This window comes from Zootoca vivipara, chromosome Z1 (genome assembly GCF_965207765.1).
Source record: "Zootoca vivipara chromosome Z1, rZooViv2.hap1.1, whole genome shotgun sequence".
NCBI classification, from domain to species: Eukaryota; Metazoa; Chordata; class Lepidosauria; order Squamata; family Lacertidae; genus Zootoca; species Zootoca vivipara.
The window spans coordinates 32,425,372-32,448,507 of record NC_142583.1 but is presented as its reverse complement, the minus strand read 5'-3'; the positions used below and the strand labels follow the sequence as shown (position 1 = coordinate 32,448,507).

The window sequence follows — 23,136 nt, the reverse complement described above, 5'->3', positions numbered from 1 at the left end:
AACATTGGTCGTTATAAACACTTGCCTTTTTGAAGCAACAACTCTCAAAGATGTACTTTTTTCCTGAATAAATGGCACTGCACATACATCATTTTGTAATGTGCCAGTGTAGTGTGGCCAGATGAAAAATATGGCAGGGATGCTGCACTGTAGCATTTCAGAAGGCATAGCTTGTATGGTTATTAAAGGTGCAAGAGTCCTTTCCTCTTTTTCACCTGGGCACTCTAAGTCAATGACAAACATAAACCCTTGAAGATGGTATACTTTGCAAGTTTCTTTCTCACCAACCTCCCACCAAAGCCATGAAAAGATAATGTTGCTTGAACACGGGGGAAATTAATTAAACCTAATCTAGGTCATGTCTTGGAACTCCTTTTATGATCTCATCCACTTAATAATGACAACCCACAAAGTAAGTTGGAAAATATAAATGCACCATTCATTCCCTTCTGTGTTTCTTTTCAGCAGTTTGATGTCTCATATGTTTTGCAGTCTCTTTTTTCATTGGACAGTTTTCCCCTACCACCTGATTCCTTGTGCTATAAAAAGAGTATTCATTGCCTGCTGATACACAACAAGATACACAATCTTGTGTATCCCACACAGGAAAGCATAATATCTTTCCTGCCTGAAGTGCTGTAAGTCAGTCTGTGCAAATCAATCAATAATAATCAGTAACAACTACACCCTGGAACACTCACTAATTATATCAATATCATAATGAGAACAATGCCACCAGCCATGAAAAAGGGACTCAGTTGCTACTGGGCTATATAATAAGTCACAGCTTTTTAGCTTACATGATCCAGCACATCGAAAGCAACAATGGATGCACATATGCACATATTGCTGTTGTTGTACTGAGAGACAAAGGGCTGCACCTCCAGGGGTGAAGCCAAACCACCGGAGAATCATAGTGCCTGCTGTGGCTGTAGAGACCAGTACCTTGTAACTTCTGCCTCCCGTGTTGTTTTTGTGGCATTAGCAACACTGAAGTGACCTTTCTGGGGCACAAGCCTGGGCTGCCAAGATGACAAGACTCTCCACCTCTCAGCCTTGCTGGTGTGATCCAAAGGAAAGCAGAGCAATACATTTGGCACCAGCTTGGCTGCAAGAGCTGTCAGATGGAGGCATAGAATCATAGAATTATAGAACCGTAGAGTTGGAAAGGATCCTGAGGATCATCTAGTCCAACCCCTGGCACAAATATGCAGCTGCCCCATAGGGTTGCCATATTTCAAAAAGTGAACATCTGGACAGAAATGTTGTTGAGCTTCTTTTGGCAAAGTTGTTGTCGAACCTGCAACTTTGGCATTATCGGCACCACGCTCTAACCAACTGAGCTATCCAGAAATCCCCCTCATACAAGACACCATCCAACTGTCTTAGGGACTTCACTCCAGATTTGTGTTCAGTTTACTCCTTTGTATTTTCTTCTCCTGAAGATGTCCCACAGGGCAGCAGGTACAGGCTTTTCCTCGGGGTTTACTCTTGAAGTATTTCTCTTGAATGAGTATACAGTAGCTGCAAGGCAGCAGAGGCTTAGGTTGAGAGCTTTCCTTCTCCTAGATAGACTACATTCCCAGGCTGATGAGCCCAATCTGCCCCTCACTGGGGTAATCAAGATATAAGCTTATAGAGTTTATAGTGCAGGGATTGAGGGCCACACGTTCTCTATCCCTGCACTATAGATAACAATTGCAGCGTTCCATTGATGATACTCCATCTTGTGGCTTGCTTTACGTAGACAAAGTGGCTGTGGTCTGGGACGATGGGCTACGGAACAAATAAGAAGACTGTGGCAGTCAGAATGAGCTCATTGGGTACTACAAAGCCGTGGGTCGTCTTATACACCGGGTCGTATTTCTTATATGGTGAGTATATCCCAAACTCTATATTTTAACTGGAAAGGTTGGGGGTCGTCTTATACGCCCAGTCGTCTTGTACGCCGGAATATATGGTAGTTAACTAGGCCTGCATCCCAGAAGTCGTATAACTGTTCTGAGAATGCTAACAGTTCCCAAAGTTCACACAACTGTTCCCACCTCCACTAAAGTCTACCAAGGCTACATGGTGATTAGGAGAAGAAATCACACATTTTGACAAAATGTGTCATTGACAGGACGATGAAGAGCTATTTTAAAGGCAAGATTGAACCATTTTGCTGCACAATACCTTCTGGGTAACATTTTTGTAAATTGATAACATCATTTGTTTCTGTAGAATGAGAACTATTAAAAGCAGCAGCAGCTTAGCATCAATATGCTAAAGAACAAGAATGACTTAGTCTGCTTCACTTACTCCTAGCTTGGCTGAAGACTACTTTCCTACTGGGAAAACGTTTTCCCTGCACTGATTTTAAATATTCCAAATAGGGAAGCCTCCTGGGAGACTATTAAATAGTCAAATATATCTCTATGTAAATAGGATTTTTTCCATACTTGTCAGCCCACATGTCTTCCTCTTATTCCATAATTCCCTTTTAACCACCCTACCATTTGCATTTGCGTTATCTGTTATTTAGAGGGTTTGGGGAGAAGATGAGGGTAATCGTTTCTCTGTGTTTTTCTTCTTTGTATGTGTCTGACTTAGGCAATATGTTATCCTAGATCTACAGATACTATGGCAAAAATGTGTTGTGGCAGCTATTATTCTGTGGAAGGAGGGGCAAAGAGAGTGTCATTTACATAATACACAATAACTGTCAGGAGTGTGGCAGGAGCTTGTCAAAGATCCAGGTTTGATGGGAGACAAAGAAGGTTGCTGCCACAGCTAGCAGGCATCAGATAAGATAGTCGCCAGAAGGCTGAGCAGAATCAAAATAGGGAAGGCAACCCACCTGAAAGCAGTTGTGCAGAAGTTCTACTGGAGTGATTATCCTTGAGTGGCTCCCATTCATTCCTTTAGGGTTTACTCAAAAGAACCTTTAGATGTATACAGCCTAAAATAATGGGCACCATGTTTTCTTTTTATTGCCATGGACCAACAGGTGCAGTCAAGGTCTAATCCAGGGAAGTCTAACCCTCCTACTGTCGTTTTACATATCAAACAGTGTCTCATATATAATGATTACTTAAGATTCTCTGCTGAAGAAAAAATGTGCTCAATACACAGAATATCCTTTACTCCTACCGGAGCTGTCCACACACTAAATCACTTTCTGCCAGAGGCTAACTGGCCCATTCACTATCTTTTCACCTGTTTACAACTAGTCCTCTATTACTACCCTATAGTATAATATGAGCAATTCTGTATTTAAAAGTGCAATGAGGCAAATGGAAAAAATCAAGGAAATCATGGTATTGCATATGCTGGGTTGAATATAACACTTCTACTGACTTTTAGAACAGCAGATTGTCTTGGACAAGCCATTATCCTTCATATATCTTCACTTTAATAAAACTGGCGCTGTGGTCTAAACCACAGAGCCTAGGGATTGCCTATCAGAAGGTCAGCGGTTCGAATCCCCACGATGGGGTGAGCTCCTGTTGCTCAGTCCCTGCTCCTGCCAACCTAGCAGTTCAAAAGCATGAAGTGCAAGTAGATAAATAGGTACCAGTCTGGCAGGAAGGTAAACGGCGTTTCTGTGTGCTGCTCTGGTTCGCCAGAAGCGACTTAGTCATGATGGCCACATGACCCGGAAGCTGTATGCCGGCTCCCTCGGCCAATAAAGCGAGATGAGCGCCACAACCCCAGAGTCATCTGCGACTGGACCTAATGGTCAGGGGTCCCTTTACCTTTAATGGTGTTGGCATTTTGAACAGGTTACAGATGTAATGTAGTGCTGTGCCATTCTAATTAGCACCAGCACAAATAATGACAATTTTAACTTTATTCTTTGTAGACGTGTGGTTTGTATGCATCAGGGAAGGAATCCGTTTGCCATTAGGGATGGAATTGATTCTACATATCCTGCCAATGTTTAATTCTATTTTCTTCATATGATTACATTGTGGAAAGGAAACAGAATTGTGTCCTTGAAAAACAACAGCCTTTAAACTACGATGAATCAGATGAGTTGGAAAGATCACAAAACTGTGCTTGGTACTACTGCACTACAGGTCTTTCTTTCCTTGTAACAAACAGCCAAAAATAAATAAATAAGGTACAATTCCCACTTGGAGATTCAAGCATGAATTCTAAGCCTCCACCCACAATGCATTTTGGAAGGCTAGGAGAGAAGCATTGCTTTCTGTTTCCTAGCTATGATGTTGCCTAAAAGCAACACAGAAAATCAACATTTTCCAGCCAGATCCAGAAAAAACTAATCCTGATCTGCATGCCATCAATGTCAATGAAAACATAGAGGCTAAGTCAGCCTTCTTTCTTTTCACAGTTGCCCCCAGACTGCATGGGATTTCAGATACAAGCTTTCATTAACTGTACTTATTTTTATCAGGGCTTTTTTTTAGCTGGAAAACATTGGCAGGGCTGTCTCAAGCAGGTCGGGCGCCCGGGCGCCGTGGCACGGAGATCGCTCCCGCGCCCCTGCCCTGGTGGGCGGGCGCAGCGCGGCTTCACCGCACAACGCCCTCCTGCCGGCCCGGCGCCCTGGCACCCTGCGCCACCAAGACTACCCCTAGAGCCGGGCCTGAACATTGGAACTCAGTGCCAGCACCTCTCAAATAGGCTCCATTGCCATTATACGAGAACAAGGGTGGTGTTCATAGTGAGTTCTGGCACCTCTTTTTCTAGAAAAATAGCACTGATTTTTATTATCTTTAATATGTATGGCGGCTTGGGTTTTATTTTCTTTCCTTTTTTACTAAGTACTAAGTGTCACATTACTACGTATAACAATGTAAACAAGGATTACACTCATGCTTTAAGCTGCAAAAATGTGATTCATCGTATTACAACTCATGCTTATTTTAATTGTACAGACCCCTGTACCTGGCTTAGGGATTGTAACTGAATAGTATGCATGTTGTCAAAATAAACATACATTCAAGCCTATCGATTTTATGTTCCTGTGGTGTAATGGCCATGACAAAACATGGAAATAGTCTTCTTCTTTGGCGATCACTCGTAGCCGAGTAAGATTGTCTTCCATAAACACGGTTTTAACAATGAGTCCATAAATGACTGTGGAGGCCAATTCTGGATCCACATGTCCTTCTACAGTGACGACATTACAAGAACCTACAAACACAAATCGGTTGCTAATCTAGACTCCTGCTGGGATAAACACAAGGAATTCAGGGACATGGTTGTAATAATAATCCTATTAATATACAGTATATCATATCACTAATAATTCTGAATATAAAACAAGTTTAACAAGAACATTAAAATACTATTGTGGGTATTGTGGGTAGTCTTTGTAGTCCATAGCAGACATCTTTAGAAAATGGCAACGATTTTTTGAGCTACTCTGGCTCCAAGAAATATTTCTATCCACAATTCCATATGCTATCTGTATAGATCATAAAATTGGAGCCCATATTTCACTCGTTATATACAAAAATGATTGCTTCTAGGTTGTTAATGTAACTATCACAATTATCTGTGTCACCTTTCTGCAGTCACTTTCTATTTTGATGGAGCAGTTTGTCTCTCTTAGGGCTTATCCTTTCTTTTATATTCTGTTGGAAGCAGCCCATACTGAGACACATTGAGACAAACACAATCAAGTTCAAAATCAATTGAATGGCCCAAAAATCAGAGTTAGTTGCATATCCTGGGATTACACAGGCCTGAAACAGGTGGTATAGAAGCCAGCTGTAGAAACATAATACAACTTTTCTGCTTCATTAAATTCAATTTAGTCATTTATTCTTCATCTATTAACAAATGGGTTATCTCAGTGTTTTAATTCATTGCAGAACTCAGTTAGATAATCAGTAAATCGTAAATAACAGTTCATCAAGTTACTTAGCAGCAGCCCCAACCTGAATTGTCTGATCATTTCTCAAAGTGTGCACTTAGCCACTATACTTGGCACAATAAGCCCAGCCTTGGCCACTACAAAGGTTTCATAGAGCAGACATGAAGTTCTCTCCACCACAATTCCTGCACTTCCAGCTCTCAATTGAGTCAAGGGCTCTCCAAGCATACATGTGAATACTATAGCAGCAGCAGTAGCTGATGGCAGTCTTGATGCTGCCAGATTCTTTCTTTGACCCTCCCTCCCTCCCAAGCTCATTATCCAGCCCTTTTTGTCAATGGGATAAAAATTTTCACATAAACAACAGGGATACCCAATCACATGAAGCCTTCCTGGTGTTGAAGAAAATGAGGAAGCTGCTAGTTGCTTGAACTTCATAATCCATTCTGTGACAGAGCTGTTTGCCTCTGCAACGGGGAAGCTTTCTTTTCTTGCCTGAATCTCTCACTATATCGTTCCACGCATTCTTACTGCCATAAAACATCCTAATTTAATTAGCTGAGAAAAAACGCTATGGTGCATCTGCAGCAGCGAAAATGGATAACTTGCCCCAGCTGTAACAAAACATGCCTCTCCCGTATCGATCTCTACAGCCACACCTTCCAACAGTGTGACTTCACCCACAAAGTTGCAGTCCTCCATTGCCTCCTGAGGCAAAGGGACACTTCTCCATTGTCTCCCGAGGCAGATGGATGCCAACCAAGAATCCAGCTACCTGTGATAAAATTCAGCTCTCTCCCTAAAGCCTTTGTGTGACTTCCCAATTCCTACATATGAGTCAAAGTGAAGGACAAAGCAAGTTTATTTGCCCTCTGTGGCTGCTAGTGCTGGGGTAAGCCTGACGTACTAAAAGAATCCAGTACTACATTCACTACCATCTGCTCAACGGTGCAAAGACTAGAGGCCTGGCTCTAAGAACAGCCACAGTTTTCAGGACAAGGGGATGGACATGGTAAAGGAGGACTGGAGGAAAAGATTTTTAAAGGCTCAGTTATTGTTATTTTCAATCATTTAACTTGCATGCCATTTTATATTTCAGCAAAACTCTAAGTGATTTACAGTTCCTAACAAAGATCAATGTAAAAAAAAAAAGGATACAGATTCCACATTTACTGCTACTGCTATTATCATTACCGTAATTCCACATTTGAACAATTAATCTCAAAACAATGTACATAAGCAAAATAAAGAAAAGCAACAAAAACAAATCATAGAATTGTAGAATTGTAGAGTTGGAAATAACCCTGAGGATCATCCAGTCCAGCCCCCTGCAAGGGGGGTAATCTCAACTAGATCAACCATGGCAAATGGCCATCCAACCTCTGCATGCAAACCTCTGCAGTGTGTGTGCCCCATGGGTTCTGTGTCAAAGTACTCTTGTGGCCCACTTGGTATGAAAAGTTAGGCCACCCTGCTATAAACTGTTCTGGGCAACAGCTGCATCTTTGTTATCTGTGTGTCTAGTATAGTGGGTGCTGGATCCTCAGTTAATCTAATTATAAATAGGAATTGTATGACATATCCATACAATGGCTGTAACATATTCAGTACAATGACGTCCAGTCATTGTACTGAACACGATTGCTGTTTCCATTATGTCTGCAGAGTTAACACACCATGATATCTGTTAGTTTTCAGGCTTCTTTAACATTATGCAATTATTGAATTCTCCAGGAGACATGCATTAGACTGTGGGTTTGGATATTAAACCAATGCTGTTGTATCATTGAACATTCAGTGAAATAAGGTTCCCTGCTTTACACTTACTGACATTAAGTACAAATTATGGTTGTTCCCAATTTTCAGCATGCTGTGGTTGTTTGTACTGGCAGTGACTGCTCTGTTGGAAAAGTGATTTCGGAACTGGGAGAATGGGGTTTTTTCATTGTTGGGAATGGGAAATAATTTGGCTCCCAAGAAGATGTCAATATTTCGTTTTGGTGTTTGGCAATGTGTGTGGAGGTATCTGGCACTGAGCAGGAGGAATTTTCCCCCTTCATTTTCAGCCTTCAGTTTAGGGTATGGAAACCGTAACTATTAAAAGGTAGAAAGGGCCTTTGGGGGTGGGAAGTATAAATGGTTTTTGACTGGTCAAAGCAGATTGTCCCTACTGAGATGAAAATGCAACACATCTCTACCCTTGACAAGTCTATAAAATTTTGATGGTGATGGGAATGTGCCCATTTGCACATGGCTTCCCAATGCAAAGGTTCAATTCAATTCTCCTAAAGCTCTTGATGCAGCAAAAGGCTCACTTGGAGCTATCCATGGTGCTGTAATCAGCAACTTGCCTTGCTGTCTGGACTCCATAGAACTGAGCTGAATGGTTCAAAACACTATGCATTTACCAACTTGCACACATTTATGCAATCACCATCTGTGGGAAGGGACGTAGCCACACACCCCTGAAAATTCCCCATGCACCGCTCTTTATTAAAAATATCCTTATTGGTACTAACTCTCATGCTGTGCAATTGTGGCTGGCCTGTCTGGTCTCTAAACAATTGTTGGGACGCAACCGATATAATTGATCCTATTTCTAAAACTGAACAGTTGCACAGCTGCACAAGCAATATTGAGCTGTCTTATGCTATAAACCTAACTGACCCTTTTGTGTAAACCATGGAGTTTCCATTATTAAACACTAACTCTATACTACATAATTATCTGTCATTTATTATATGGCTGTAACCACAATTATCTGCATTTATCATAAACAGCTTACAATTACAACGGTTTGGCCATGGCAATTGCAGAAATGGCAACTCCTATTCCAGCCAAAAGCACTCTCAGCTCCCTTTGATTTGTCTCCAATGGAAATCATTCTCCTGTTGACACCAATGGGTCTTAACTGTGCCTATAATTTTGCACTCTGGAAGGTCTATGTAACTGAATAATAAAAAAGATGCTTTTGGAATTACAAATTATCTGACATAAAAAAAAAATGTTTCATATCACTTGTCCCCATGAATAACATTTGAATTTAATCCTCATTTACATTTGTGTTTAACTATACTAGCTTTACTTAGAAGCCTGTGGGATTTATTCCCTGTAAGTGTGCCTAGGACTACAGTCTAAGGATACATTCCACAATTCCACAAAGCATTGAGGATTGCAACCTAAAACTGAAACCCTGTATCTCATTACTTATGAATCTATCTTATTGAAGTCAATGGGATAGCTGATGAGCAGAGGGTACAGTGCTGCCGACTGCAGAGAACACAGGTGAAGCAGCACCCAGAAGGATCCTGGCCCCTGCCCAACAGCTGGTTTCGAGTTATGTCAGTGGATGGGGACATGGGAAATTGCCTCTAGGGCCAACTTTGGCCTCCTAGCAGGCAAAGATCACCCTGCAGAACAGAGTCCACCCCTGTTCTACGCCCAGGATGATATTTCCTCCAATGAGGCCAGGAGAGGGAGGGAGGTTGGGGGGGGTGAAGGTGTGGCCCCTTCTTCTGGAAGTATAACTATCTAATCATTTCTATAGCAGCATCACTATCCTTCACCAAATCTCTTGTCAAGCAAAGAGATGCTTAACAGCTTTGGTTAGGGTCATTAATTTAACAGAGACTTGTTTGACACTTCAGCACTTTCTTCTGCTGCAGAATCCCACCTTGAAGTTATAAAACCATGGGCTTGTATGGGACCACATATGGCGTGCAGACTATCTTCCCAATCCTATAACATATTCTTTTAATGTGAAGACAAATATGAAAAAAACAACTTGATGACAGAGATGAAAAGGATTGCTGTTGCAATTAATGCTTATCAAGTAATAGTCATAACTGCCATTATCAGAATATATTTCAGCACCCTTCCTGCAGTTAATGTGATCTCTGCTATTTTCACACTTGGTTTGCATATTAATTACCAGAGTCCCTCCGATTATTATACCTCGCTTGGATAACGATTTGTCAAAATATATTATCAAGAAATGGGTGCATTTGTATAAGTTTTGCGTGCTGTTGTTCTTCCAGGGTGAGGTATGGAGTACACAGAAGACTCTTGAATCAAGGTAGAATAACGAAAGACATCTATCAGAGGAGATGTTTATTTTACATTTTGCATGCTTTTCTTCCTTCTGCAGGTTTGGTATATAGCAATGTGGCTTTGAATTCCAAATAGAAACATATGAAACTGCCTTATACAGAGTCAGATCATCAGTCCACTTAGCTCAATATTCTGATTGACAGCAGTGCTCCAAGGTTTCAGACAGGAGCTTTCCTCAGACTTATCTGGAGACACCAGGGATTGAACCCAGGACCTTCTGCATGTGAGACAAATGCTCTTCCACTGAACTCTGTGGTCTTTTTATCTCAGTAATTTCATTCTGCTAACTTACGTTTTAAGGTTATATTGTACAAGGCATACAATTATCGGTTTCTGTTTTCTCATGCCTACCAAGTACCTTCTGGATAGTGAACATTTGCAAGCTTCTCCAGATTTATCAAATACTCTTCTAGCATACTGAAAACTTGCAAGAAAACTTCTGAAGGAGATAAAAGAGCATTTAAGCCAATGGCTGAGCCTGAGCATGTTAACACAAGAGGTAGGCTGCCAGGAACAATTGCATTCCATCACCAGAATGTTTATTAAATTTGGAATTCTCCAATCAGTTATGCAATGCAATTCTGTTCAAGTGGACTCAGAAATAGGTCCCACTGCATCTCTAGGTAAGTCCCACTGTATTCCTTGGTAGGTAAATTTAGGGTTGCAGCCTTCATAACATTCGAGGGCTCTTTGCGATATTTTCTCTATTATTTCTCCTATCCTTTTCCCCATCCACCCAGCACACCATATAACAACGTTCCATATTTTCTCCTTTTATTATTTGTACCACGCCCATCTGACTGGGTTGCCACAAGTCCACAAATCCAACTGTTTTGTGAGCAAAATGGGAGAACTAACCACATGTAAAATTACGAAAGCCTCACTTCATCTGAGAGAGTACATCACTGAGAACTTAAAGGAACAGAGAGGTGACTAAGTTGACTGTATTTATTTAATACTGGGACCTCAAAAAGGTAGTTTATGATCTAGAAAATAACAAAGTGGAAAAAAGAGAGATGATAACAAAATTGATGAAAACATAACTCATGGGCATTACTTTATTTAAAATACTTCCAGCCTGCCATTATGAGAAGTGATGCCAATGCACTGTACTATACAATTAGCACAGTTAAAAGAACCACATCAATCAGTGCAATGATTAAGTTAAAGGATTGGGAGGGTTAGTCTAGTTATCATCTGAGGGGTCCCTCACAGCCCTGTGATTCTTGGTTGAAAGTTTGAGGTTTGGACAGGAGTGTTAATGGAAGATGAAGAATTGCTGGATAGTATCTTGATGGCCCTGGTAGAATGCTCAGCAACCCTACCTTCCTTCAATAAAGAGATCTCTCTCAACGGGCAGGTGATTTTGGAAGGAGACAGCCATCTAGGAGTCCAGGCTCAGCTCCCACCTCTCTCCTAGCTCTCTGTGAGCTAGGAGGCACAGGCCTAATTTTGCTCTCTGTGAGAGTCCTATGGCAAAGGAAAGCTAGAATACCAGAATCTGTTGAAGAGTTTCTTCTGTCTTACGCTCAGCCTTCATGTGTGTAAATAAAGCCATATGTCAAAAAGACACCACAGTCTCCACCGACTCTAAGATTCTAAGAGAACCAAGACCAAGGTTTGTGCTGACCCCATAGTGTCTCTCATTGATCAGAGACTGGGGTGCATGTAACAATACAGTAAAACAAGAGCACAGAAAGAAAACAAAATGAAACTTAAATCAAAGATTTGATAAAGAAAAAAATATCCTAACAGTATGCCCCCCCCAAAAAAAAACAATAGAGGATTGAAGCCAACTTGGCCTCTCATGCTACGTAGTCCCATAATCTGGGTGCCATCACTGGAAAGCCAACTGGATCCCAGGCAACTGGATTTCAGTAACAATGGGATGTTGAGTGCCCATTGTCATTGTAAATTTATTTTGCATTTCCTTTTCCATTACCTTGAATATATGGATTTTTGATCCAGGTGCATGAGGAGAATGGTTAACAACAACAACAACAACTTTGGTCTCTTAAAAAGGGTGGGGGGGTCCTCTGATGAGAAATATGCTCTGGGGGAATCTGAATATATTTCACTAGACACATTCTTGAGAATCTAAATCAAAGCAGCATTGGAGTTTAAATATTGTATCTGCCCACTGCAAATATCCCATCCCCCGCCAAAAGAAATGATTTTCAAATTAATTGGGTTTTCAATTGGGTTTTGACATTCTAATGTATTTTTCCACTACTCCAAGAAAGAGCAAGGAAAGATATCACTAGAATTACATGATCCTCTTCAAGATATCTTAAATTAATTTCCCATCGAAACAAAATCGTTTTAGACCTTTTGTTGTATGTTCAAAGATAATGAGCCTTAATGGTGTTAGTTAGTTAGTAGGCAAATCATGTGCTTTCAGAAGAGACAAAGATAAAGTGAATGGTGACTATTATTCAATCATCTAGCCGAGGCATCCCCAAACTGCAGCCCTCCAGATGTTTTGGCCTACAACTCCCATGATCCCTAGCTAACAGGACCAGTGGTCGGGGAAGATGGGAATTGTAGTCCAAAACATCTGGAGGGCCGAAGTTTGGGGATGCCTGATCTAGCCAGTTCTAGAAGGATGAAGAGTTTTCTGAGAATGAGAAACTGACAAACTTTTAAAAAACATTGAAAATTATTTCAAAGACTTCAAATTCACCCATAATATGCACACAATTTATTTTTATTTTTAAAATTGTTTGATGGACATCTCCACTCAAAATGTTTTGGGCAGGTTTTTGAAATGATACAGAAACCCATGCATCAGAAGCAAATGTGGAATGAGTGTATGTTGCCCAACCAGGTATCCATATTTCAACATGCTGCACCCGTGGCAACGCAGTACGGTACATCAAAAGATGGGCATTCCATGTCTTTCAAATGCCCCCTGACTAAGGGGACAAAGAAGGCACAGGTACATGTCTAGTCTGCTGCAAGTACCACTTTATTTCACATCTGTTGCATCACAGACCTGTTTCCATATATGTCCCAGGTTACTCTCACTAATAAGTAAAGGCCTCTTTTCCTGGAGTGCTCCAGAGCATTTCATGAGCTGAGATATTAAACAAAGCAGAAGGAGGGAAGGAAAAAACTGACTGATGTCAAAGCCATGCAGTTTCCAGCTTGTAGGCTGCATTTTCCCTCCTGGTGGTGACAGACTAGCTTCAGAGCAGTGTTTTCTTTAAGACAAAATGCTGTCTGCATGTGGTTAATGTGGAAGTGGATTTCTCTTTAAATTAGGTAGAATTTAAGCGAGTTTCCTAGGTGGTTTGAAATCAAGTTCTGGCCACTTTCATAAAACAAGAATGCAAAAGTCCAGATATATTAATGGCTTGTTCTGCTATACAGACTGTTTCTCCCTTTTCTCTTTTTCAAGGCAGTTTAATAACTATACCTACCTCTCTCTTTTCTTGCAAGGAACCTTCAGTAAATAGATTACCTTGCTAAAATTGGAAGTGATAAAGTATCTCAGAACAGAGGTTCTTTTGTCTAGCAGATTAGTAAAGGACTGTATCTTGATGACAAATTATACATTGCAAGAAAAACAAAGAGTCTTATGGCAGTTTACAAATTTATTACGTAGAGTAAATGTGCATGGACTACAACCCTCTTCCGTCAGATACATGGATGTGGTCACCCTAGTGAATTGGGTGTGTGTATACACACACACACACACACACACACACACACACACACAGAGAGAGAGAGAGAGAGAGAGAGAGAGAGAGAGAGAGAGAGAGAGAGAGATGTTGCTGAATCTTGTAATTAGCTGATCCATAATTCCCAGATGCCTAACAAGTTCTGACTCTGATGAACAGAGACTGTAATATATTTGTTATAAAAAGGATTGTTAGTTAATGGCACATTTTTTGCATCTGCACAAACTGTGTGGCTGGTATGACATGGTGTCCTCAAGGTGTACTTTGGTAATGAGCATGTGCTTAAAGTCCAACCATTATTCGAAAGCTCAGAATAAAAGAGTTTTCTTCTCTTGTTCAGCCAGTCTTCTAAAGTATGCTTGATTCTAAATCACAACAGGACCAATTCTTCATCATCATATAATTCGAGAACACAGAGAAGTAATACGTGGGGGAGGCCTCATGACCAAGCAATGCATGACAGAAAGCAAAATGCAGCACAAGCAAGAAACAAAAAAATCCAGTCCTGTGACCAACTTTAAATTGCAGATGAATTGGTGAAGCAAGATGAATAGTGTTTGCAAAACATAGCAGATCAAATAGCTCTTTTGTGCTTCTGCAGCACTCCAGTCAGCTCAGATTAACAGAGTTTAGAGCAAGCACCCCCAAACTCCGGCCCTCCAGATGTTTTGGACTACAATTCCCATCTTCCCCAACCAGTGGTCCTATTACCGTGTTTCTCCTAAAATAAGACGTGCCTCTAAAATAAGCCATGGCACGATCTTTTACAAGCAAAAAAATATAAGACATCCCCTGAAAATAAGACGTCTTGGGGGTACCTACCAGACCCAGCAGGAGCCGGCAAACGCAGCAGCGCGCGCCGCGCCGCGCCCCAGCCCAGCGGGAGCCCCAGCACAGCGACGCACCGAGCTCCGGCTGAACGGGCTCCAGGACCCGGCAGTGGGCGGTGCGCGAAGCCGCAGCAGCCGGCAGGAGCCGGCAGCAGACCCAGCCGCGCCGCACCGCACCGCGTCAAGCCCAGGGACCCAGCAGTGGGCTCAGTGGGCGGCGCGCGAAGCCGCAGCAGCCGGCAGGAGCCGGCAGCAGCCCCAGTCGCGCCGCGCCGCACCGTGCCGCACCGCGTCAAGCCCAGGGACCCAGCAGTGGGCTCAGCGGGCGGCGCAAGAAAGCCCCGTACCATATTTACCGGTAACAATGCTGTACCATGCTTAATAAAAATAAGACATCCCCCGTAAATAAGCCGCAATGTGTTTTTTTATAGGAAAAATAAATATAAGACGTGTCTTATTTTAGGAGAAACACGGTAGCTAGGATTCATGGGAGTTGTAGGCCAAAACATCTGGAGGGCCGCAGTTTGGGGAATGCCTGGTTTAGAGGAAAGAGGAGGTACTTGTATAACCTCCAGCATTTCTCCATGAAAATAGGGACGTCCCATTCCATAATTATAATTTTACTCTTTATACCCCACACATCTTACTGGGTTGCCCCAGTCCCTCTGGGCACTTTCCAACATATATAAAAACATAATAAATCATTAAACATAATAAAAAAATATCCCTCTACAGGATTGCTTTCAGATGACTTGGGGGTCAAATAACTCCATACCCTCCAATATTTCTCCATTGAAAATAGGGGCGCTCTAAAGAAAACCAGGACGTTTCGGGATCAAATCAGAAACCAGGACAGCTTCTCTAAATCAGGGATGTCCCTGGAAAACAGGGATACTTGGAGGGTCTGTACTTGATTCAGTGCTGCTACCAAAGCCTCTGCCAGTAAAATTGGTTGGGGACTGGAGTGCCAGCAAAAATAGTTTTGTGGACCAAATCAGGCCCTCAGGCCCTGATGACTCACCTCTCCTGGTGATGAGGGACAATTCCTTTCTAGAAATAATTTCAAGATTTGAGAGAAGCAACTTTCCTAACAATTCCAATTTATCCTACCAGTAAAAGGTAAAGGTAAAGGGACCCCTGACCATTAGGTCCAGTCGTGACCGACTCTGGGGTTGCGCGCTCATCTCGCATTGTTGGCCGAGGGAGCCGGCGTATAGCTTCCAGGTCATGTGGCCAGCATGACAAAGCTGCTTCTGGCAAACCAGAGCAGCACATGGAAACGCCGTTTACCTTCCCGCTGTAGCGGTTCCTATTTATCTACTTGCATTTTGACGTGCTTTCGAACTGCTAGGTTGGCAGGAATCCTACCAGTAGCAACTTCTACAGAGAGAGATTGTATTTTATGTAAAGTGATTAGATTTAGAAGATCCTACCAGTAGCAACTTCTAAATCTAATCACTTTACATAAAATACAGTCTCTATCTTTTCTCTGTCTCTCTGATGAACAGCTAAAGCAATCTCTCTTTGGCAAGAAGTAACATCCTTTAGGTGCCAGGTGAAAATGTTTCTCTATAACCAGGCCTTTAGCTGATTAACATTCTATGGCTTTTTTAAAGTGCTTGTGGGAGCAATGTTGGATTTAATGTGGTGCAGGTGCCAAGACGAAGGGGCACTAAATTGAGAAGATCCATCTGGGGGCACTAAATTTTGGCCCCACACTGGTGCCTAATTATGAAAGATTACCCAAATCCACCTCTGAGGAAAGTGGTGTTATTGGTTTATTTTTATTTTTGTTTCATTATTTATTTTCTGTTCTCATTCTGTATTTTTGTGTTTCTTGATCTTATCCTTAGGTTTTTGACAAATTAAATCCGTTAATTTTGCCAATTCTAGGTATTCACAAAGCTTATCTATCCGTTCCCCTTTTGTTGGTATAATGTCCCCTTTCCAATTTCTTGCAATTAGCACTCCCGCAGCTGCTGTTGCGTAAAGGAAGATGTTAACTTTATCACTAGGGATATCGTTGTATAAAATTCCCAGTAGTTATTTTTATGTTGTGAAGTGCCCTGTGATCTTTGGATGAAGGGTGGTATACAAACTAATAATTATAATTATAATAATGGTATTCTATGCAATATCTAAATTAAAGCTTTGTTTATAACAAGCAACAGACTTCACGTTCCATGATTATTTGAGTTTTTCAGCAAGTAAACCTACAACTTTTTGACTTTACGTCAGATTGAAATCAAGCTATCACAGGCCTTTTATAGCAAATATAATATTTAAATATTCCAAATGGAGATAAATCCAGTGCACACTCAACTAGTGATGCTTTTGTGCTGCTTGGTGGCATGCCCACCACATATTTTGTACCATTGTACCATGTACAACATCATTTATACCATTATAATTCCCTTAGGGTTTCAAAACAACTGCATATCCTGTATGTCACAGGGGTCTGAAGGGCTACTTCAGAGTAACGACTCCACACAGCTCTGCATTTTATCTTTTATTTGGTGCTGCGTATTTACAGTGCTAAAGGCAGTGCTATTTACAGAGGAACATCTTAACCGCTTGAGTCAGAACCTCCGAATGGCGTTTGGCGCGTCTTTCTCCAACATAACAACTTGGGGAGACCCAGCCTCTTCCCCCGACGCCTCCTGCGCAATTCCGGAGTTGGGGGGATAGGTCTGCCCCCCTTGCTTCCCCCTTCCTGTCCCACCTGGGACGATGGCTCCGCTACCTTGCCTGAGCCTCGGACACCACTTCCTGCTTCCCCACTTGAGTCGGAACTCTCCCTGCTTTCCCCTGCGCTCGGGGATGGGCTGGAACTCAGGAGGGGAGGGACTTCGCGATATCCCCTGTCCCTCACACTGTATAACAGCTAACACTGTTTGGAAGCTACCAGCAAATCATCCAGATTCCAAAACATGCCAGAGTTGAACTTTTACTGATGAGTTGTACTGCAGATGAGGCAGACAGAAAACAGAAGGAAATGGGTGGAACCTCCTACCTGGTTGAAAAGTCCAATACCTTATTTGAAAATGGATAATGCAATCAAGCTTTATGGAAAGATTCTTATACACAAATAAAGTTGCTAAGAATGGTATTAGTTTTTGCTATATATTTGTTTGCAAGCTCAGTCTCTTATTCTTTGTAGACTGAAAATATTTTCTGGAACATCCTAACCATTGTGAAAAGACTAAAGCTCTTCCCTACTTAGTGCAAATTTGTGTCCAACAGTGACTAATGGAAGTATAGATAGAGCTTTCTTGCTGTGTTCATTCCATTTGTACTGTGCAGCAGGTGTGTTAAGCCTGTACAGATCCCTCTACAGATTACTGTATTCTCCTTCATAAATGGGAGAGCAAGGCTGCAGATGTTTTATTACAGGAAATTTATTATAAACTCCTGAGTCTGACAGCTGTGTGCAACACAGACTATGCCATTCTGCACTAGAAATGCCTATACTTAAATCATATTTGGAGATAATGCTAAACTGATAAGAACAAGCATTGGGCTCATGCATTCTCCTCTCCTCCTCTGGCATAGCCCTGAGAAGATCAAAAGCTTTCACTTCTTTTAGTTAACCACAAACCAACATTACATCCAGATCCCAAATTGGGGCTAATTTTAACTGGTTTATGGAAACAAGACAGCTTCTCAAACCACTTTTTGAAGTTGGCGTGTTTCAGTAAGCCATAGTTATGATCAGTGCTATTTTTTTAGAAAAAGAGGTGCCAGAACTCACCGTGAGTTCTCTCTTATAATGGCAATGGTGCCCACCTGAGAGATGCAAGAACTGAGTTCTGGTGAGTTCCAGCTGCAAAAAAAGCCCTGGTTGTGACTAACCACAGTTTCCCTCAATACAGACATAATCCTCAACTATAGTTTGTTAAAAGCAGAAGTGAAAACATCAGAATTGTTCCCTATGGCCACACTGGAGGAAGAGAGGAGCACAAACAAATCAGCCTGAGGCTTATTCACATACTAAACCATAGTTTTGTGTCCAAATGAGACCATTTAGCCCATTTTGCACATATTACTGAGGAAGACAAGAATAGGAAGGCACATAGAAATGAGAATGTTATGTTGAATAGAGATACTCCAGTGCCATGAAATTGCTTTCCAAAATGAGGCATCCAGGCACATTCAGTATTGCTTTTACATAAGGTCACGGTGCCTGTACTTCTGTAAAAGACCACTTTAATACTGACTACAAAAGCCTTTATTTTTCGTATTCAAAGGCATCTGCAGCCTGTTATTTACTTTCATTTCCCCCTCCCCTTTTGAATACATTTTAAAAAGCATAATTGCTTTAGCCAATGGTAACGATTTCCATACTGACATTATTTTGCCTGACAGGCTTATAAAGTGGCTTTCACAACAGTTCCAAATCTGTAAAATGTTGCAATCATAAATCTTGTAAATGATGAGGTACCACTGTATAAACAGTTTTTATATATCTCCTATGCAATCCATCTTAAGGCAGCATTAAAGTGCAAATGTTAAAACAATAAAAAGTAAAACCACAGCAATATAAAGAAAATGCAATTGATAAACCAAATGGCACCTTTAATTCCTGATATTTAACACCAAAAATGGTGTGAGTGCACAAGTATGTTTTTAAACATCAAAATATGAGCACTGACACTTTTCAGAGCTTTGAGGGGAGGAGCTTCCATTGGAAGCAGGTCACCAGAGGTAACAACCTTCCCAGGTTGCCACTAACCAGGATTGTGGCACAGTCAAGAAACCATCAACAGCTGAGTGCGATGCTTGGACAGCACACCAGGGGAAGAGAGGTGTGCCTGCATGTATCCTAGTTCCAAATTGTTTGAGGCCTCATGGGTTAAAACTGAAATCTTGAACTTGTCCTCGTGTTTTTTGACACCCAGGAGAAATAGAGAACTGTCACCAAAGGCCAAACCTCACTATGAAATTGCCTGACTATGACAGAAGAGTTATTTAGACCCTTACTGCTACCTACCTTCAAGCTATCACTTTCACATCCTGGTACAATGACCACACAAAGGGTGTGAACTACCTCATACATTGGCCAGATGACAATTTGAGGCAGTTTTATTGACTCTCACATTTTTGGACACGATCTGACACACTACATGATTTGATTTGATTTTTAAGTATTTAAGCCACATGAACATACTGGTTGACAATACAACCATAGGCAGGCAGGCAGCGTTCAGGTAAATCTGTTACCGTTTTGAGCCTTCAGCTTGAGACTTCAATTTCTTTTAGTTATCAGCACAACATGATACCAGAATTGTAGTTGGGGAAGTAAAATAAGCAACTATTTAAAAACTCATTTTAGTGTGTTCTTCTTCTAAATGCTCTTAGATTCTGAGAACTTCATAAGCAAATGTCAGTTTAAGCTAAATGGCTTGATTAGCCAGAATACAGTACACTTGCCTTAATATCACTGACCTATAGACCACAATGCACTGACACATTTCTTAATGAATTTTGCGACAGGAAAACTAATCAAATCATCATGTGGGTGGAGAATGTAGGGAAAGTAAATAGCATCCCTAGGGTATACAGATAATGGCATCTCTGCATATATTACACTTGGCTACAAAGCCTGATGAAATTGCTTTCCCTCCTTCAATGTTGTTAGAATATTTAAATTTTTTAGGTGTAAATAGTTGCATCCTGTACAATATCCCTGTGGCAAGGATTGGCTATGCAAATGCAAAGACACTTGCTATATTTTATGACATACATTATTCATCCTGCTTCGTTTAGCTTTTGTCTAGCATTAATAACATGTTCTTCTCTTTTGGGGAAGGACTATTTGTAAATGTGAGAAAGAGTCATGCTACATTGTTTGTTAAATGAATAATGGTATAAATCTGCTGTTGCTTAAGCCAAGAAACAGTACTCTGTATGAGATTGAATATCAAAATATACAAATTTAAACTTCAAGAACTACTGAAGAAGCCCAGGAATTATCGTGAGCTACCTGTAAACCCCAGTTAACAAGCCCCATTGGGGGCAAATGGTGGGGTTCTAAATAACAGGACTGCCAGGGTGAAACAGGAGAAAAACGCCGGCACCCTGTCTCTCCATTTACATCTTCTCTTCATTCTTATCTTCAGCAACATCTTTTTACAACATCTTTAGCACCTCACAGTATTGGAAACAACTTCGAATTAATCTTTGTTGGTATCTATATGAACCTATGCAAAAGAATATCTAAAGACTGAGTCTTACATCTAGAAAACATATCAGAATTGGACATTCAGATGAAGATAAACATTTAACAGTATATTGGTATTAGATATCAACAGGTTGTTTTCAGAATTGTCCGTATGTAAGTTTCTGCAGCTTTCACATAAGGCTTTTTATATACAGATTTGTCTCAGAAGTTTGATTAATAACATATGCTGATTAATGCATAATTGTTTCAGAGTTTATTGCGTGTCACCCATGTGTTGCATGTTTTATGTTATACTGTTGTTTATTGTATGGCAGGAGTGGGGAACCTCAGATTCAGGAGCCAATTTTGTCCTTCCAACCTTTCCACCTGGCCCTCGTGAGGCTCCCCTGGCCACACACACCCGTCCCATGAGATCTTGTGAGAGCACCCTAGAGCCCAGTAAGCAAGAGCTCTCTGTCTTGCTTGGAAGGTAAGGATGGTTGTACAGGGGTATTTCCGGGGGGGGGGCAATTCAGATATATACAGTTTTGCATATATGCTCTATCCCTGGAATGTAACTCCCATGCATGTACACACACACTGTATAACACATTAACTGTTTTAGAATCGTTCCATGCTCACATCAATGGTAAATTTTTGACCTGATTGTTATAGGCTGCATGATTCATTACATGCAAGCATGAGAACATTCTGAAAAACCTGATTAAATGAGAGAGCTGCTTTGCTTCCACCAAGGCCAGTCTCTTATGCTTTTCTTTGACCTACTGATGACCTTCACTAAACTGCTGTGTGTATGTGTGCCATTGACCATTTCAGTTGGTTTTACATTTGAAGATGGAGAAAGTTCCCCAAGACCGACCTTTTCATTTATTTTAACACTCTTTACTGCAAAAAGGATCCTTTCTACCAAAGATGCTTTGTTTCTGTTGCCACTACAAAGCAGAGCTATGCTTATTAATGACTCCCACAAGGATCCTGTTTTGTTTTTTCTTGTTATTGTTGTTCTTTGCTTCAGTGAACTGAGTCCTCTTCACTCATATTTTCTGTACTTCTGACACTTGACTCTCTTAGATACCATGGGGAAAATAATCCTACACAGTACTTTTAAACTTCACGTTTTAAAACCCAGGAGAACTTTTCTCCCTTAAATAAATCACTTAAAAGAGGAGAACATTGGGGGGGGGGGGCTCTTCCCTTTTTTGGACTTAGCTGCTACAGGAAGAGAATGATAAACTATCATTAAACAGGAGTCATTGTTTTATAAGGCACGTTTCATAAAATCTGGAGAACATCCTTTTTAAAAACCTATGGTCATTGGAAGTTCAAATGTCATTCACAAACTTAGGAAATCTGGCGGCAACCATCAAAGCAGATGACAATGTGGATACGAAGAATGAGGAGTGCCCTCCCCTCACAGCAGAGGTTGGGAACCTCGAGGCAGAGGTTGGGAACCTCAATCTGCCCCTTCAGGCCCCTCTCTCTTTCTAGCCTACTGGCCTCTCTCTAGGCTACACCACCTCTACAGCCACATATTGTCAGGGACTGGCTGGATACTGAGGAGTTGGAGAGTGCCTTGGGAGAAGGGGAAAGTGAACTGGGCAAACTTGTAACAGCTGGGAGATGAGAGGCAGAGGCAGAAGAAGCTGCAGAATTGGAGAGTGAAGAACAGGTAGTGGAGGATGGAGAGCTAGGTCAGGCTGGTGTAGAGTCGAGGGCTTCCACACCTCCTCCTGCTGCTGCCCCTATGTCTCCTGCTCCACTGTCCCCCAGGACCAGAAGAGGATTGAAGAGGGAGGAGCAGAATGTTACACGCAGGTGGAGTCTTCTCCTGCTTGTGTACAGCTCAGAAGGGCAGATACATAAGCCGAGGTTAGGGGGCGCCTCTCTGTTGCAGCAACTGCCTCACCAGGTGCACACTTAGGGGTACCTGAGAGACGTAGGATAGATGGACATGCATCTCCCTAACTTGCGAGTGTACATTCAACAACGAAGAGTTGATTCCTCACTCTGGACATTCTTGTATGACAGCTACATGGCACATTCCCTCTGACCAGGCCACAGTCGTCAGGAGTCCTAGTTTGCACCCTGAAGGGACAGTTTAAGGCAGGCATAGGCAAACTGGGCCCTCCAGATGTTTTGGGACTACAACTCCCATCATCCCTAGCTAACAGGACCAGTGGTCAGGGATGCTGGGAATTGTAGTCTCAAAACATCTGGAGGGCTGAGTTTGCCTATGCCTGATTTAAGGAGACTAGTCTTCAATACAACTTGAGGAGTGAGGGGATTTTTACTGGGAAAATCCAAACCCACATCTGTTCCACCTCTGTCATAGATTATTAAGAGTGAACTATGCTACTATGACCACCAGTATTCAGGATGAACCGCCTTGAAGGAGTGTTGCAAATAATTATCTCTTATTCTCAGCCCCTTCCAACATGAAACATGGGAACAATGAACTGCTTTAGTAGGGTTATGTCTGTGCAGTGCTTCAAACTCTGCAGGACA

At 41.6% G+C, this 23,136-nt stretch overlaps 1 long non-coding RNA gene across 2 annotated transcripts in view; it reads left to right on the top strand.

Annotated features, from left to right (window-relative positions):
- Nucleotides 1–16,897, top strand: part of LOC148687326 (uncharacterized) — a 109,917-nt gene extending 93,020 nt beyond the window's left edge. Inside the window, exons 3-4 of one of the 2 annotated variants that reach the window (XR_015947557.1) lie at nucleotides 9,975–10,160; nucleotides 16,870–16,897. This is a non-coding gene — a long non-coding RNA (uncharacterized LOC148687326). Of the gene's footprint in view, nucleotides 1–9,974; nucleotides 11,750–16,869 lie in introns of those variants that run through there. The other variant, XR_015947556.1, reaches the window with a different exon arrangement.
- Nucleotides 16,898–23,136: the final 6,239 nt, after the last annotated feature.